We start from the raw sequence: 15,773 nt of genomic DNA on the forward strand, positions 1-15,773 counted from the left end.
AAAATAAGAATTTTTTCAATATTAGCACACTGCTTACTAACCTACTGAAATTTATTTTGATGACCAGTTCCTTAGCACATGTTTTGCAATAAATTCTTTATTTTACAAATTGCTATTTTACTGTTTCTCAAAATGAATACCAGATATCATAATATATAATGTATATAATAATATCATAATATATATAACCAGATATCATAAATGTGGTATTTCAAACTATAGTTTGAAGTTAACTTTTATTTAAAATATTATGTATGTATTCACCATTATCTCTGGAACTCTGTGACAAATATCTTCAACAGTACTCATTTATTCATGAAAAATGTTTATATACCACAATATAGTGATCACTACAACTAAAATCTATCTTGAAAAACCACACATTTATGCACTTAAAATATATTTGTATAGTATTTTAAAAAATAATATCCAACCAAAGGTCATATTTAGGTTGATCAACTTTCATGAATATAAAAAAGTTTGAAAAAATTTTATTAGTCTTCTTAATCATCACTGAAAAGAATATTTTAATATACTTTTATTGTGTCTATAATGACTAATAAATTAATTTTTCATTAATTTATATTAAAAGTATGGATTATTTACAATCATTTATAATAAAATAACATGAATTCTTAGAAGTATTCATATTAATAGTTTTAGCTAAATCTTATTCTTCCTAACAAACATGACCTCTTGTGATCATTTTTCAAGCGGTAGCAGGAGTTAAGTACTAATTGTATTTAGATATCCATAAGTCTAAATTGTAATCAGCAACTTTCTTCTTTAACCAATTGATTTATTTTCAATTACCAAGCAGAGGAAAAAATACTCTTCTAAAAATCATGATAGGCTTAAGTATTGCCAAAATATATTTTGTAATAATTGTATGATTAGAAATTATTGCTTACTTATCAGTAGAAGTCCAATTAGGAAAACAGAAACTATATGTGATATTTCAACAGAGAGAAGTCAATATAAGGAATTAAGTCAGTGATAGTAAGCAACGAGAAAGTAAAGAGGAAACTTTGAGGTTACAGACAATGTCTGCTGGATGTGGGATAAGATGAAAGCATGTGAGTAGAAGGCCTCAGAGCTGAAACTGAAATCTCTGATCCATGAGCAAGTATCCTTGTACCTCGGAGGGGTCAGGGAGGGAATGAGAAAGTAGATGCTGAAATCAACTGCTACTGTGGAGTGAAGTGTCATTGCCAGAGCCAGAGCCTCAGTACCAGAAACTAAAGAGTGGCCAGAGCAAGCCCCAGCCTCCCAGATCCTTTCTTGTGGCCTTACTGGTGGAATTTTTCAGAAAGCAGGTAACAATATGGCTTAGTATGTTATCACCTGTGCATCAGTTACAGAAGAAAAGATGCATTTAGCAGTGAGAGAAAGAATACTTCAATAACTGATATCATTATTTTCATTGTTGAGAAATTGTCCTCCAGATTGGAGGATTAATATTCATAACAATGTATACTTTTAAAAATCAAATTAGATGCACATTATTTGAATATTTTCTTCAGACCTAGTATTTAATGCTTTTTACCTATACTAAACAATTATATTAAAAAGAAACATTTTTCATTGGTACTTCTAAGCCTGTTCTTATGTCCCTCTGAAACTCTCCACTTGAGGGAAAGTGACAGAAATGCTTGTATCAGATTCCATCAAAGCTCTTTGACATTGTGAAGGGCAAGGTTACTGTCTGGGCTGTGCCATTTGTCAGATTTGTCAAGAAATGAATAAACATGGAATTCAAATGTAAGCTGCTCCTCTCTTACCCATGAGAGAATCTATTTTTATATTTGTATTGGTGTTGAGTGACTAGTAAAAACTTGGTGATTGATTTTCTATTAATGTTACATACATTATTTATATTTCAATTAAAAGTGCAATTTTAAATTTACAGTGCTAATTTAAATGTTTGTTTTCTTCCTATTTATACACCTCAAAATAATTGTTTTTTCTCCCATTCAAATCACTAGAGACAATTTCCGTAAAATATAGCCAGAAAGATTTTCAATTTAGAATTTAGAAAATGAAGGTACATCATTGGGGAGCTATTATATTCTTACTAAGAATGCCATGTGTGGAAAACACGAAATTTGAGAATTTTTAAAAATTCTTTTATTGGTATATTTTAGGTATACAACACATTTACATTTCTCATTGGGAACTTGTACTTTCACATGATGCATCTTGGTTCTTATTTTTCCCCATTCCTAGCCCTCCCTTCATCCTCTCCACCCTTCCCTATTTACAAAGACTTTATTTCTATTTTTTCCATTACTCAGCATTTTTCCTTTCCCTTCTTTCCTTTCCCCTGCCCCTCCCACTACCCCTACCCCTTTGGACCTTTTCTTCCTATTTTACATTATCGATTATTCATTCTAATCATTGGTACATTTTAGGTATACAATATAATGACATTCAACATTGGAAATTTGCACCTTTACATAGTCTCTCTTGGTTCTTATTTTTCACCCTTGCCTAGCCCTTCCTTCAACCCCTCCATCCCTCCCTATTTACAAAGATTTTGTTCTCATTTTTCCATTTTCTCATATTATTTCCACTCCCTTCTTTCCTTTTCCCTACCCCTCCCACTTCCTTCCCCTTTGCCACTTTTCTTCCTATTTCACATTATCCATTATACCTTTTAGTATTTTTATGTGTTTATATGTATAAATACCCAATCGTTTCTCTGGTGTGAGAAACTGAAAGTGTAAACAAGGACTAAAACATATAAGAGATAATGTGAAATAGGAAGAAAAGAGGTAAAGCAGAAGGGGAAGTGGGAGGGTTAGGGGAAAGGAAAGTAGGGAATGGAATTAATGGAACAAAGTCTTTGTAAATAGGGAGGGATGGAGGTGTTGAAGGGAGGACAACGGAAGGGGGAAAAATAAGAACCAAGAGAGATTATGTAAAGGTGCAAATTTCCAATGATGAATGTCATTACATTGTATACCTAAAATGTACCAATGATTAGAATGAATAATCGAAAATGTGAAATAGGAAGAAAAGTTCTAAAGGGGTAGTGGGAGGGGCAGCGGAAAGGAAAGAAGGGAAAGGAAAAATGATGAGAAATGGAAAAAATGGAAACAAAGTCTTTGTAAATAGGGAAGGGTGGAGGGGATGAAGGGAGGGCTAGGAATGGGGAAAAATAAGAACCAAGATGCATCATGTAAAGGTACATGTTCCCAATGAGAAACGTAAATGTGTTGTACACCTAAAATGTAGCAATGAAAGAATTTAAGAAAAAAAAAAAAAAGAGTATCACCTCAATGTGCATCCATTTAGCTATGAATGTCTCTAATTTCTCATATTTTATGGCTGAGTAGTAATCTATTTTATTAAAAATCACATTTTCTTTATCCAGTCTCCACTTCATGGGCATGTGGACTGTTTCAAAATTTTAGCTATTACAAATTGTGCTGCTATGAACATGGGTGAACATATATCACTGTGGTATGATTCTTTTAAGTCTTTAGGGGAAGATACCCAGCAGGGGAATAGCTGGGTCAAATGGGACTTCCAGTTCTAGTTCTTTGAGGTATCCCCATACTGATTTCCACAGTGTTTGCACGAGTCTACACTCCCACCAGCAGTGGAGCAGGGTTCCTCTTTTTCCACAGCCCTGCCAGCATTTGTTATTGGTTGATTTCATGATAGCAGCCATTCTTTCTGGACTGGGGTGGAATCTCAGCATTGTTTTCATTTGCATCTCTAGAATGACCAGTGATGTTGAACATGTTTTCATGTATTTATTTGCTATTTCTACTTCTTTGTCTGAGAAATGTCTGTTCATTTCAGATGCCCATTTTTGGATTGGGTCTTTAAATTTGGGAGGTCTGATCTTTTGAAGTTCTTTATAGATTCGAGATGGTAGACCTTTGCCTGAGGAAAAGCATGTGAAGATTTTTTTCCCCAGTGTGGGTTGTCTCTGCACATTGCTGGTGGTTTCTCTTGCTGTGCAGAAGCTTTTTTAAAAGAAGAGATCCCACTTGTTGATTGTTTGTGCTAGTTCACAGGCAACTGAGGGTTTTTTCATAAAATCTTTTCCTATACCAATGTCTTTAAGAGTTCTACCTAACCTCTGTTCGAGCTGGTTCAGCGTTTCTATTTTAATATTTAGATTTTTAATCCATTTCAATTTTAGTTTAGTGTATGGTGAGAGATATAGGTCTACTTTTAATCTTTGGCAAGTTGAAAATTAATTTTTCCAGCACCAATTATTAAACAGACTATCTTTCCTCCAGTGAGGGTGTTTGGCTCCTTTATTGAAGATGAGATGGCTGAGTGTGTCTGGCGTTGTTTTTGCATCTTCTAATCTGTTCCACTGGTCCTCAGGTCTGTTTCTTTGCCAGTACCATGCTGTTTTTATCACAGTAGCTTTGTAATAGAGCTGCTGGTTGGGGATTGTGATACTCCCTGCCATGTCTCTGTTACCTAGAACTGCTTTTGCTATTCTGGGTCTCTTCTTGTTCCAAATGAATTTTTGATTTTTTTTCTCAAGGTCTGTGAAGTATGCTGCTGGGATCTCAATTGGAATTGCATTAAATCTATATAGCAGTTTTGGAAGTATGGCCATTTTCACTATATTAATCCTTCCTACCCAGGAGCAGGGAGTGTCTTTCCATTTTCTGATATCATCTTCAATCTTTCTTGTCAGAGTGCTATAGTTTTCAGAGAAGAGGTCTTTGATTTCTTTCATTAGGTTGATTCCTAGGTATTTCAGTTTTTTGGATGCTATTGTGAAAGGAATTATTTCCCCTGTTTCTCTCTCAGTGAGTCTGTCATTGGTGTAGAGGCAAGCTATTGATTTTTGTGTGTTGACCTTGTAACCAGCTAGTTGACTGAATTTGGTTATTAAGTCTAGAAGACTTTTGGTGGAGTTCTTGGGGTCTACTATATACAGTATCATGTCATCTACAAATAATGACAATTTGACTTCTTCATTTCCTATCTTTGTTCCTTTTATTTCTTTCTCTTGTCTAATTGCTCTGGATAATGTTTCCAGAACTATATTGAACAAGAGTGGTGATAGCGGACATCCTTTTCTTGTTCCTGATTTTAGTGTGAAGGATTTCAGTTTTTGACCATTTAGTATGATATTGGCTGTTGGTTTTTCATAGATGGCTTTTATCAGTTTGAGGTAGAGACCATCTATTCCAATTTTTTGTAGAGTTTTTATCATAAATGCATGTTGGATTTTGTCAAATGCTTTTTCTGCATGTATGGAGACAATCATATGGTTTTTGTCCTTGGCTCTATTGATATAGTGTATTACATTGATTGATTTGCATATATTGAATCATCCCTGCATCCCTGGGATGAATCCCACTTGGTCAGGGTGTATAATCTTCTTGATGATCTTCTGCATTCTGTTTGCCAGTATCTTATGAAGGATTTTTGCATCTATGTTCATTAGTGAGATTGGCCTATAGTTCTCTTTTTCAGTTGGGTCTTTCTCTGCTTTGGGGATCAAGGTGATGCTTGCTTCCAGGAATGAATTTGGGAGTATTGCTTCCCTTTCAATTTCATTGAATAGTTTAAACAGTAGTGGCAGTAGTTCCTCTCTAAATGTCTTGTAGAATTCAGCAGTGAAGCCATCAGGGCCTGGGCTTTTCTTAGTTGTTAAGTGTTTAATTACATTTTCAAATTCTTTGATTGATGTTGGGTTGTTTAGAACTTTTAGGACTTCTTCATTCAACTTTGGTAATTCATATGTATCTAGGAATCTGTCCATTTCTTCTGTGTTTTCCATCTTATTGGCATATAGGTTCTGGAAGTAGGTATTGATGATCCTCTAGATTTCTGCTGAGTCAGTTGTAATTTCACACTTTTCATTCCTAATTGCATTGATTTGGGCCTTTTCTTTCCTTTTTCTGATAAGGTTGGCTAAGAGTTTGTCAATTTTGTTGATCCTTTCTAAGAACCATCTCTTGGCTTCATTGATTTTTTTGTATTGTTCTCTTAGTCTCCATTGCATTGATTTCTCCTCTGATCTTTATAATTTCCTCCCTTGTATGAGCTTTGGGGTTGTCCTGCGCTTCTTTTTCTAGAAGCTTGAGGTGCAGCATCAGTTTGTTTAATTTGGCTTGTTCTGTTTTCCTAATATGTGTATTCACTGCTATAAATTTCCCTCATAAGACTGCTTTCATTGTGTCCCATAGATTCCAATATGTTGTATTGTCATTGTCATTTAATTGAAGGAACTCTCTGATTTCTTCTTTAATTGCCTCTATGACCCATTGGTCATTCAGAAGTGTATTGTTCCATTTCCACATGTTTATGAAATTTTTTGAGTTCCTTTTGCTATGGATCTCAAATTTCATCGCACTATGGTCTGATAATACACAGGGGATAACTTCAATGCCTTTGCACTTACTTAAACATGTTCTATGTGTGAGTATGTGGTCTATTTTTGAGAATGACCCATGTGCAGCTGAGAAGAATGTGTATTCTGATTTTGTGGGGTGGAAGACTCTGTAAACATCTGTTAATTTCATTTGTTCAAGAGTTCGATTGAGTTCTAGTATTTCATTACTTATTTTTTGCCTAGTTGATCTATCTATTTGTGACAGTGGGGTGTTGAGGTCCCCCACTACAATTGTATTAGTGCATATATGACTTTTCATGTCTGCTAGTATTTGTTTTATATAGTTGGGCACACTAGTGTTTGGTGCATAGATATTTATGAATGTCATCTTTTCATCTTGGATTGTTCGCTTTACAAGGATGTATTACCCTTCTTCATCTCTCTTAATCACTGTTGCTTTGAAATCTACTTGATCTGCAAAGAGGATAGCTAGTCCTGCTTTTTGGGGTGTTCCTGTCACATGGAGTATTGTTTTCCACCCTTTAACTTTCAGTCTATGAGTTTCATTTTGAATTGAGTTTCTTGTATGCAACATATTGTTGGATTTTGCTTCTTGACCCATTCTGCCAGTCTGTTTCTTTTGATTGGTGAATTGAGACCACTAATATTGATGGTTATAACTGAAACGTATTGACTTATCGTTGCCTTGACTTTTTCTTTTTGTTGGGTTCTCCCCCTTTCCATTTAATTTCTTGTCATGCCAGATGGATTCATTCTGCTTTGCTTCCTGGGGTTGTGATCCTCAATGTCTGTTCCTAGGATATTGTGTAAAATTCCTTGGAGTCCTGGTTTGGTATTCATGAAGTTCCTGAGGTGCTCTTTGTCATGAAAGTATCTTATTTCTGCATCAGTTCTGAAAGATAGTTTTGCAGGGTGCATCAATCTGGGTTGGAGACTGTTTTCTTTTAGGACTTGGAATATGTCACTCCAAGCTCTTCTTGCCTTGATGGTTTGTGTTGTGAAGTCTGCTGTGATTCTGATGGGCTTTCCTTTGTATGTGATTTGTTTTTTTTCTCTAACTGCTTGTAGAACTTTGTTCTTCTGTTGAGTTTCTGGAATCTTAACAATTATATGCCTATGTGTAGATTTTTTTTGACCAAAGCTATTTGGAGTCCTATGTGCCTCACTTATCTGCATGTCAAGTTCTTTTCCCCTGCTTGGGAAGTTTTCTGCCGTTACTTCTGTGAAGAGTTTTTTTATGTCACCTGCACTCTCTCCTGTTTCTTCATTGACTCCGATCAGTCTTATGTTATTCTTCTTTGCATCGTCTAGTGGCTGCTGGATTGATTTCTCGTGTTCCTTTATAATTTTGAAGCAATTTTTCTTTTCCTGGTCACTAATTGCAATCTTATCTTCTACATCTGAAATTCTGTCCTCACATTGGCTCATTCTGCTGTGTAGACTTTCAATGGAGTTTTTCATCTCCTGGAAATCTATTTGCATCTGTTTTATGGATTCCATTTGTTTCCTATGTTGGGATTACATCATGTTCCTCAGTTCCTCTCTTGATTTATTAGTCATGTCTTGCACTAGGAGCACAATTTCTCCTGTTATCTGAGAAGTTATTTCTGATTTCATTTTTTCCAGATCACCTTTTGTGGCCAGTTCAGTGGGTCCAGGTGGTTGAGTATCAGAGTGTTCCATCTCATTTCTCTTTGGGGTTGCTGTAGGTGATCTGGAAGTCTTGTTTTGAGACTTATTTATGTGTTTTCTCATTTCAACTGGGGTGGCAGGACAGGGCTGCTTTTGGCATCTGCAAGGCTCACCTCCTCCAAGACTCACCTCCTCTGATCTGGGAGAGGTGGGCCAGGGGCCAGGAGTGGCGGTAGGCATGGTGGCCCAAAAGCCCCTTCCTCTGTGCCAGGAGTGGCGGGACATTTGGCCGCCCAGAAGCCCCTTCCTTTGGACCAGGAGCAGTGGGATGATGGCTCAGAAGCCCCTACTTCTGGGCCAGAAGTGGCGGGATGGACTGCAGCCCAAAAGCCCTTTCCTCTGGGCTGGGAGTTACGGTGGCTGGGCAGCCCCTTCTTCTGGACCAGGAGCAGTAGGATGGCAGCTCAGAAGCCCCTACCTCTGCGCAGGAATTCTTTAAATGCTGAGAACTTGATTAGCTCCAGTACAGTGGTCTGGTGGTCCAGTGTCCTCTGCATATTTGTAGTGTGGAACCAGGTGGCTGTACAGAGAAGAGGCCAAAGGAGCGGGGGGCGGGGGGGGGGTGTCCAGTGGATTGCTGCCAGGGCATGGGCTGAGTTGGTGTTTTCAGCATGACTGGTGACCTCAGGACTGCGTCTGCATACCTACCTGTCTGCAGTGGGCTGATTTGGTGTTTTCCGCGTCACTGCCAGCCTCCGATCTTATTTATTGCTATATCCCTGGCACAGAGTCTGTCACATCAGAGTCATTCATATATTTGTTGAACAAAAGAATGAAGGAACAAATGGCTCTTTCTGAAGAGTATCTCTGAGGCTCGCAGGCACTTCCCCCATCCATGGAGTCTTCCCTTTCAATTTCATTGAAGAGTTTAAGCAGTAGTGGCAGTAATTCCTCTCTAAATGTCTTGTAGAATTCAGCAGTGAAGCCATCAGGACCTGAACTTTTCTTAGTTGCTAAGTTTTTTAATTATTTTTTCAATTTCATTGGTTGATATTGGATTGTTTAGAATTTTTAGGTCTTTTTCATTCAACTTTGGTAATTCATATGTATCTAGGAGTCTGTCCATTTCTTCTGTGTTTTTCCATCTTATTAGTGTATAGCTTCTGGAAGGAAATTTGAGAATTTTCCTTGGGTATCACTTGTTCACAAGTAACTACAAATCATACAAAGAAAATTGATAAGGGTTTCAAGAACAATTGTTTACCAGAGAAAAGGTCAGCTCAGTTTAATTTATTCTATTCTGAATATTGGTGAATTTGCCTGTTTTATGTATGATACTTTAAAATTTTCCAAGTATTCTCAAAGGAGTCCATAGATATAAGTGGGTGGATATGTGGAAAATCTTTGGAATTGGATAGCATTTTGATTCTATTACATAAGGACATAAAGCTTAAAGAAATGTCTATTACTGTTTGTCTTTTAATTTAAAATTTTTATGTTTTAAAAATTAAAAAATAAGTGGAAAAGATACATAGAAAAGTGGACAAAACATAAATAATGCCTGGCGAATAGCATGAAGCAATCACTCATGTAATCTCTACCAAGGTCAAGACTTTGGACATTGCTGTTTTGGTAGACACTTTCGAAGATGTAGTTGGGTGAAAACTTTCTCCTGTTAGTCATGCTATTGTTTTCACTCTTCAGAATTTTGCTTCCAACCAATACCAGGAGGGAGTAAAGGGATGTTACTTCAGATGTCAGGTAATACAGTTGTTTTCCTGTTAATTTTCCCTTCATGGTCTCCTCTTAATTACTCAGGATGGAAGAAGCCAGCTGCAATGTCATGGGGCCATTTTTAGGACAGACCTTCATAAATGAGCTTAGAAGTAAGTTTTTGATGCTTGCCAAAACCACATCAGTGAATATGAAATGAGATACTTTAACCCCTGTAGATTTGAGGTGGCTGCTGTCCCAACACATTACTTTCAAGCTCTTGAAAAGACACTGAGGTAGAAGCACAGAGCTAAATTGTGTCAGAGTCTTGACTATGGAAGCTAGTGTAATAAATATTTGTTTTTTAAGATACTAAGCTGATTTTTATGCACCAAAAGATAATTAATACACCATCATGCAAAAGGCCCTTTTGTGTCCCTCTCTAATTATTTTCCTTTTCTCCAATATTCCTATTCTTCACAAATTTTGCTTTCTTTGCTTTTGAACACCCTGTGAATCCAATAATACAATTTACATTATTTTGTATCTGCTGCTTTTGCCCTACATTATATTCATAGATTCATTTCCATTAATATATAGTGGATATATATACATATATACTATATATGTATTATTCCATTAATATAATATATAGTCAAATTGGGAGTGCTGATAGATTATGAAAATTCATATATGTCTCTTGCTTTGCATGTTCATGTTCATGTATTGTTTGTTTTTGTTTTTCCAATATTGGGAATTGAACCCGGAACCTTCACACTGAGCTACATCCCCAGTTCTTTCTTTTATTTTGTATTTTGAGATGAGTTCTTGCTAAATTGCTAAACTCCCAGGTCTGGAGTCAAATTTGTGATTCTCCTGCCTCAGGCTTCCAGAGTGTTGGGATTACAGATGTGCACCACTAGGCTCAACTCATGAATTTCTGATTAGTACAAATCTTCAAATAGAATTTCTGAATGAAAACGTATACATCTCTTCAATTGTGAAATATAATGACAAACTTTTCTCTGAAATGGCTGTAACAATTTACCAGCAACAGTGTATCATATGTCCCATTGTCCCACAACCTCACTGTATTTTGCTATTTTCACTTCATTTTTAACCCTTCTACCCTTGAGTAGTGGTACCTCAGAGTAGATTTAAATTACATCCCCTCATAAACAAGGTTGAGTGTCCTTCAACTTCATGGCAGAGTTTTACTCAGAGGATTTTTTTTCTTTTCTTTATTATAGTCTTTTATAAATTTTGGATATATACCTTCTTAGTTATGTGCTCAGAGTCATTTTATCCATTTTGGAAGATTCACTTTAACATTCTTTAAATGGAATCTTCTGATAAACAGTTATTTTATATTAATCTGATTTCTGTCTGGTCTTTAGGGTTAGAACTTTTGTGACTAATGTGAAGAAGTTTTTTTTTCCTTTCCCAAGGGCAAGATATGTCCCTATATTACCTTTTAGAACCATTTATTGTTTTACTTTCATGTTCAAACTTACAGGCTTGCCACGTATTCATTTTATATAAATGTAACATAAAAATTGAATTTCATTTTTCTTTATACATATACAAAAAACATGGGGAATCTTTAAATCTTTAAAATATTTATTACATAAGAGACACATTACTATGAAACCCCTTCACAATACTCCCCCTCACTTTGAAACACTTTTCTCAACATTCTTGGCACTTTCCAAAGCAGTTCTGGAAGTCCTCTTTTGTGAGTGTCTTTAGTTGCACTGCTATGGCTGCCTTGCTGTCCTGAATTTATTCAAAACTTTTCCCTTTCAAAGTCATTTTGACCTTGGGGAAGAACTGGAAGCCACATGGTTTCAGATGCAGTTAATAAGGTGGATGAGGACATACCATAATGTTTTTACAAGGATGCTTTTCTGTTAGGTGGCTCTGGGCAGCAGCATTCATCATATATTTGATCACTCACAAAAGAGGATTTCTAGAACATCTTCAGAAAGTGGCAAATAAGATGAGATGAGTGTGTTCTAAATGAGGGGGAGTACTTTGGGGGATATTAATGGCAATGTATTTTACACTGTCATATTTTTAATTTAACCATTAACTGTATATTTTGATCACATCTTGTATACTTGACACAAGAAAATTTATTGAAAATGTATCATTTTTGCCCAATGTTATTACAGTATTACAGATGTCATAAATCAGGTGATCACAAATAAATAGTGTGTTTATGGGTTCTTGATTCTATGTCATTGGCTATATTTTTGTTCTTGTTCCAGTATACACTGTAATTATTATGAAAAGATAGACTTAATTCTAAAATCTATTGTGTAGTGTAGTGTCTATAGTCATGAACACTGCCTTTGCTCTTAAAAATTTGTTAAGATGGTAGGTCTCTATTATGTATTATGTATTATGTATTAGCGATACTCAATACACACGCACAAGCACACACTGAAGGAATAAAAAGAAATTTTGAAGGTGATGAATATGTTTATTACTTCAATTGTTTTGATGTTTCATGGATGTATGTATACTTCCAAACATATCAATATATGCAATAAACAGGTTATATAAATTATAAAATAAATATTATAAATAAATATATAATATATAAATATTAATAGTATAAATTATATAAAATTATTTATGTTATATAAATTATATTTCCAATAGTGCTTTAAAATAGATACCGACTTTTGGCTCTCTGGTGGTATATGCTCTCTAATTTTTGTGCTTCTTCAAAATTTGGAATTTTGCCTTTCTATATTTATTTTATAACCTGTTTATTAATTTCCCTTAAACAATCCACTTCATGATGCTGATTAAGTTTGCATTGACTCTTTACACTAAATTATAAAAAATTGATAAATTTACAATAATTATTCTTTCAATTCAAGAACATAAAATACTGCTTTGATTTTTAAGCATTTTAACTCTTAGTTTTTATTTCTTTGGCCTCCAGCTTTGTACAGCTATGGAATTCAGGGAATATATTGGGGAAGAAAATAGTCAAGTATCTGACTTCCCGAACTCTCCAATTATACTAATCTGCTCCCATGTAACACCCCCAAATCTCTGCTTTTCACTGTCCCTAAAAGTCACTTTATGTGGGGGCTTACTTGTGTGTCTTTGCTTTTGTCCTCAAATCCAGGACTAATAAATGCCTTCAGGAATGACTCCAGATCTTCAGCTCTCTTCTGTAAGCATTTCTTCTTGCTGGATTTTTTCAATTTTTAGTCCTTGTGGCTTATAGTATTCTCTGTTGCATTTAAATTAATGAATTTGTTATCTATGTAGGTTTTCTAATTGTTTTGGTCTGCATTAGAATGTTCTGTCCTACCCAGGGGTGAAATTGTCTGAAGATTTATATTTGATTTAGACCAGCAGCCAGGGGCATTAACAATTGGTAATCACCTTAATCAAGTTACTGGGATTCTGATGGCTCAAATTTGGGCTTCAATCACTAAAAGTTAGGCCGTTTTTTTTTTTAATTTTTCTAGTTTTCCTTTTTTTCTACAATGTTGCATTTTGAAGGTCCTAATTCAAACCATCAGGGTTTAAAAATATCCCTGATTTGGTCAGCACAGGCCTGAATTTCTGTTTCCCGGCATTGCAAATTTATCAAGCCTTCTAATCAACTTATCTGTGTCATGTGTGATGTAATCATTTCAGGAGTTACCTGGGGAAAAATCTACAGATTCCTGTAAACCTAAGAGAAAACCAATCCCAAACACTGAGCTTTCATCTTGAGATTTCAGTCTTTCCCAGATCTTGGCCTTGTTGTTTCTAATGGCTTGTTTAGATCTCCAGTGTCTTAAAGGAGTTATTCTTACATATCTTTTCCCAGCTTTTCTAATTATCTCAATGAGAAGATTTGATTATATTGCACAATATTTATTTAACAAAATACAAAGTCAGAAAAAAAAGACTAATGAATTTTTTCACAATGAGAAAGTAATAATTTTTTGGATTAAACACAATAAAATAAATGTCTGCGTCCTTCCATATGGCAGCACACTTCATTTGGTTTGTGTTGTTGTTTTATCTGTATATTTTTGGCCACAATGTCCAAGATTTGCTTTGTAAGTTCAATTAGTGGAATAAATTTTTCACTTGAAAAAATAATACCAAACACATCAAAAAGTAGGGGCTAACCTCTGCTTTAATTTTTTGAAGTTCCAATTACAGTTTTCATTAGGCTGGTCTCCTGCCAGCTTAAAAAAAAACACATTTTATCCTTGAACAACTTTACATCTATAAACTCTCTTATAAAATTGTATGAAATGTGTTCTTGAGGAACATAGTAGTATTCTCTTTTACTGTCAACAATACTTTAGTCCAGATGACACGGTTATGCTGCTTACAGCTGAACATGAATAAACTATATGAATATTTACATATCAGAACCAAAAAATCAAATGTATAACCTAAATATTTATAAAACATTATGCGTAGGTATTACTATACTCTGTTCACAATGTTTGAATATCTATTTTCTTGTAATTCTCAAACCTGATGAATCAAGTTAAGCTTTCAGTTCACCAAGAGGTTTATCACTATTGTTAAGTTAATGTGGACTTTCAAAATATCACACTTGCACCCCTAATTTACTGAGCAACTTGCCACAAAACCTAGCAGCCTAAAACAACACACATTTATTATGTAAGTTTCTTGGATTAAAAAGCAAAGCATGGCTTAGCCGTTTGTTTGAGGAGCTCTTACAGGCTGCCCGCAATCCATGTGTCATCTGGGTTGTAGTCATCTCAAGACTTACCTGGGGAAAGATCTACTTCCAAGCTCACGAGGTTGTTGGCAACTTTTCGTTCTTTGTGAGCTGTGGACTGAAGACTTCAGTTCTTCACTGGTGGTTGGCTATGGGCCACTCTCAGTTCACTGCACACAGCCCTCTCCAAGGTGCCAGCTTGCTTCATTGAAGTATGCAAGCTGAAAAGGCAATAGAGAGACTGCTATTAAACTGGAAGTCACAAACTTTTGTAACCTAATCATGGAAGTGACATCTCAGCACTTTTGCCTAATACTATTTGTTAGAAGCAAGTTTCTAGGTGTAGCCCACACTCATGGAGAGGGAATTACATAGGGCTTCTGGAATGCAGAAAGGCTGCCATATGGAGGGAAGAAAGAACAAAAACTTCAAATACAACTGGAAAACATGATTAGTATGTCTGATCAATCTTCCTGAAGCAGATCTTTAATCATATCACTATCCTTCCTCAAAATAAAATAAAATAAATAAAACAAAGATTCCCTTGTCTGCAACTACGAACAATTAGATCTTAATCCTTAATTTCCAAATTATTTTCTATTTTGTTTTACTACTTCTCATGAATTCCATGCTCTCAGCTATGTTATTAACTTAATTCATAGGATATTTGTTCTGTGTGTTTGCTCATTTTGTTCCCCTTCTGAAATGACATGCACCGCTCTTGCCACAAAAAGAGATCTTTATCCTGAAAAATAGAAAGGGAAGTGGAGGGCACATTATTTCTCCTCAATATTTGAAGAGATAACATTGATCAAGTCAATAGGTAGAAGACTAAATGAGCAGGCTTTCAGGAATAATAGAGAACTCCTGATAGCCATCGCGGTTGCCCAATGTTGAAATGAACTCCCTCAAAAAATATGAGTTTTTTTCATTTTTTAAGTATTCCAAAAGACAAAAACCTGTCCATAAAGAGGATATAGAGATTTCTGCATTCAGTGGGAGTTGTATTCAAAGGACTTTTAAGGCATTTTCCAACTCTCAAGATTTTACAAATTCATGAATTTACAAGAATGAGAAAGCAAAAATATTCTTTTGATAAATGATGAGAAACCGTAAATGATTTACACGACAAAATACCAAAATAAATCTTCCTTGTTTATATTTTATTTTATTTTGGGGTTGTTTTACAACCTCATGAACTTCTGTTTATCTTTTCTTGTATCTAATTCATTATTGTCATAATAAACTATGAAATTCTCTAACATTTTAAGTTTTGAAATAAATGTATTCATGGTCAATAAGCACAAAAGCAAGCCTCATTTGTATAAGAGGGTAAATTTTGGCATTTGAAAGCCCTTTTTGCATCAAGTA

The 15,773-nt window shown here is 35.2% G+C and overlaps 1 long non-coding RNA gene across 1 annotated transcript in view; it reads right to left on the minus strand.

The window, feature by feature from the left end:
* The window catches only part of LOC147824969 (uncharacterized), a 159,452-nt gene extending 144,837 nt beyond the window's left edge, over positions 1–14,615 (minus strand). Inside the window, exon 1 of the long non-coding RNA XR_015441452.1 lies at positions 14,454–14,615. This is a non-coding gene — a long non-coding RNA (uncharacterized LOC147824969). The remainder of the gene's footprint in view (positions 1–14,453) is intronic.
* Between the last annotated feature and the right edge of the window lie 1,158 nt (positions 14,616–15,773).

This window comes from Heterocephalus glaber, unplaced genomic scaffold (assembly GCF_053883595.1).
Source record: "Heterocephalus glaber isolate CG9 unplaced genomic scaffold, H.glaber_assembly_v1.0 deba00001523, whole genome shotgun sequence".
Lineage (NCBI taxonomy): Eukaryota > Metazoa > Chordata > Mammalia > Rodentia > Bathyergidae > Heterocephalus > Heterocephalus glaber.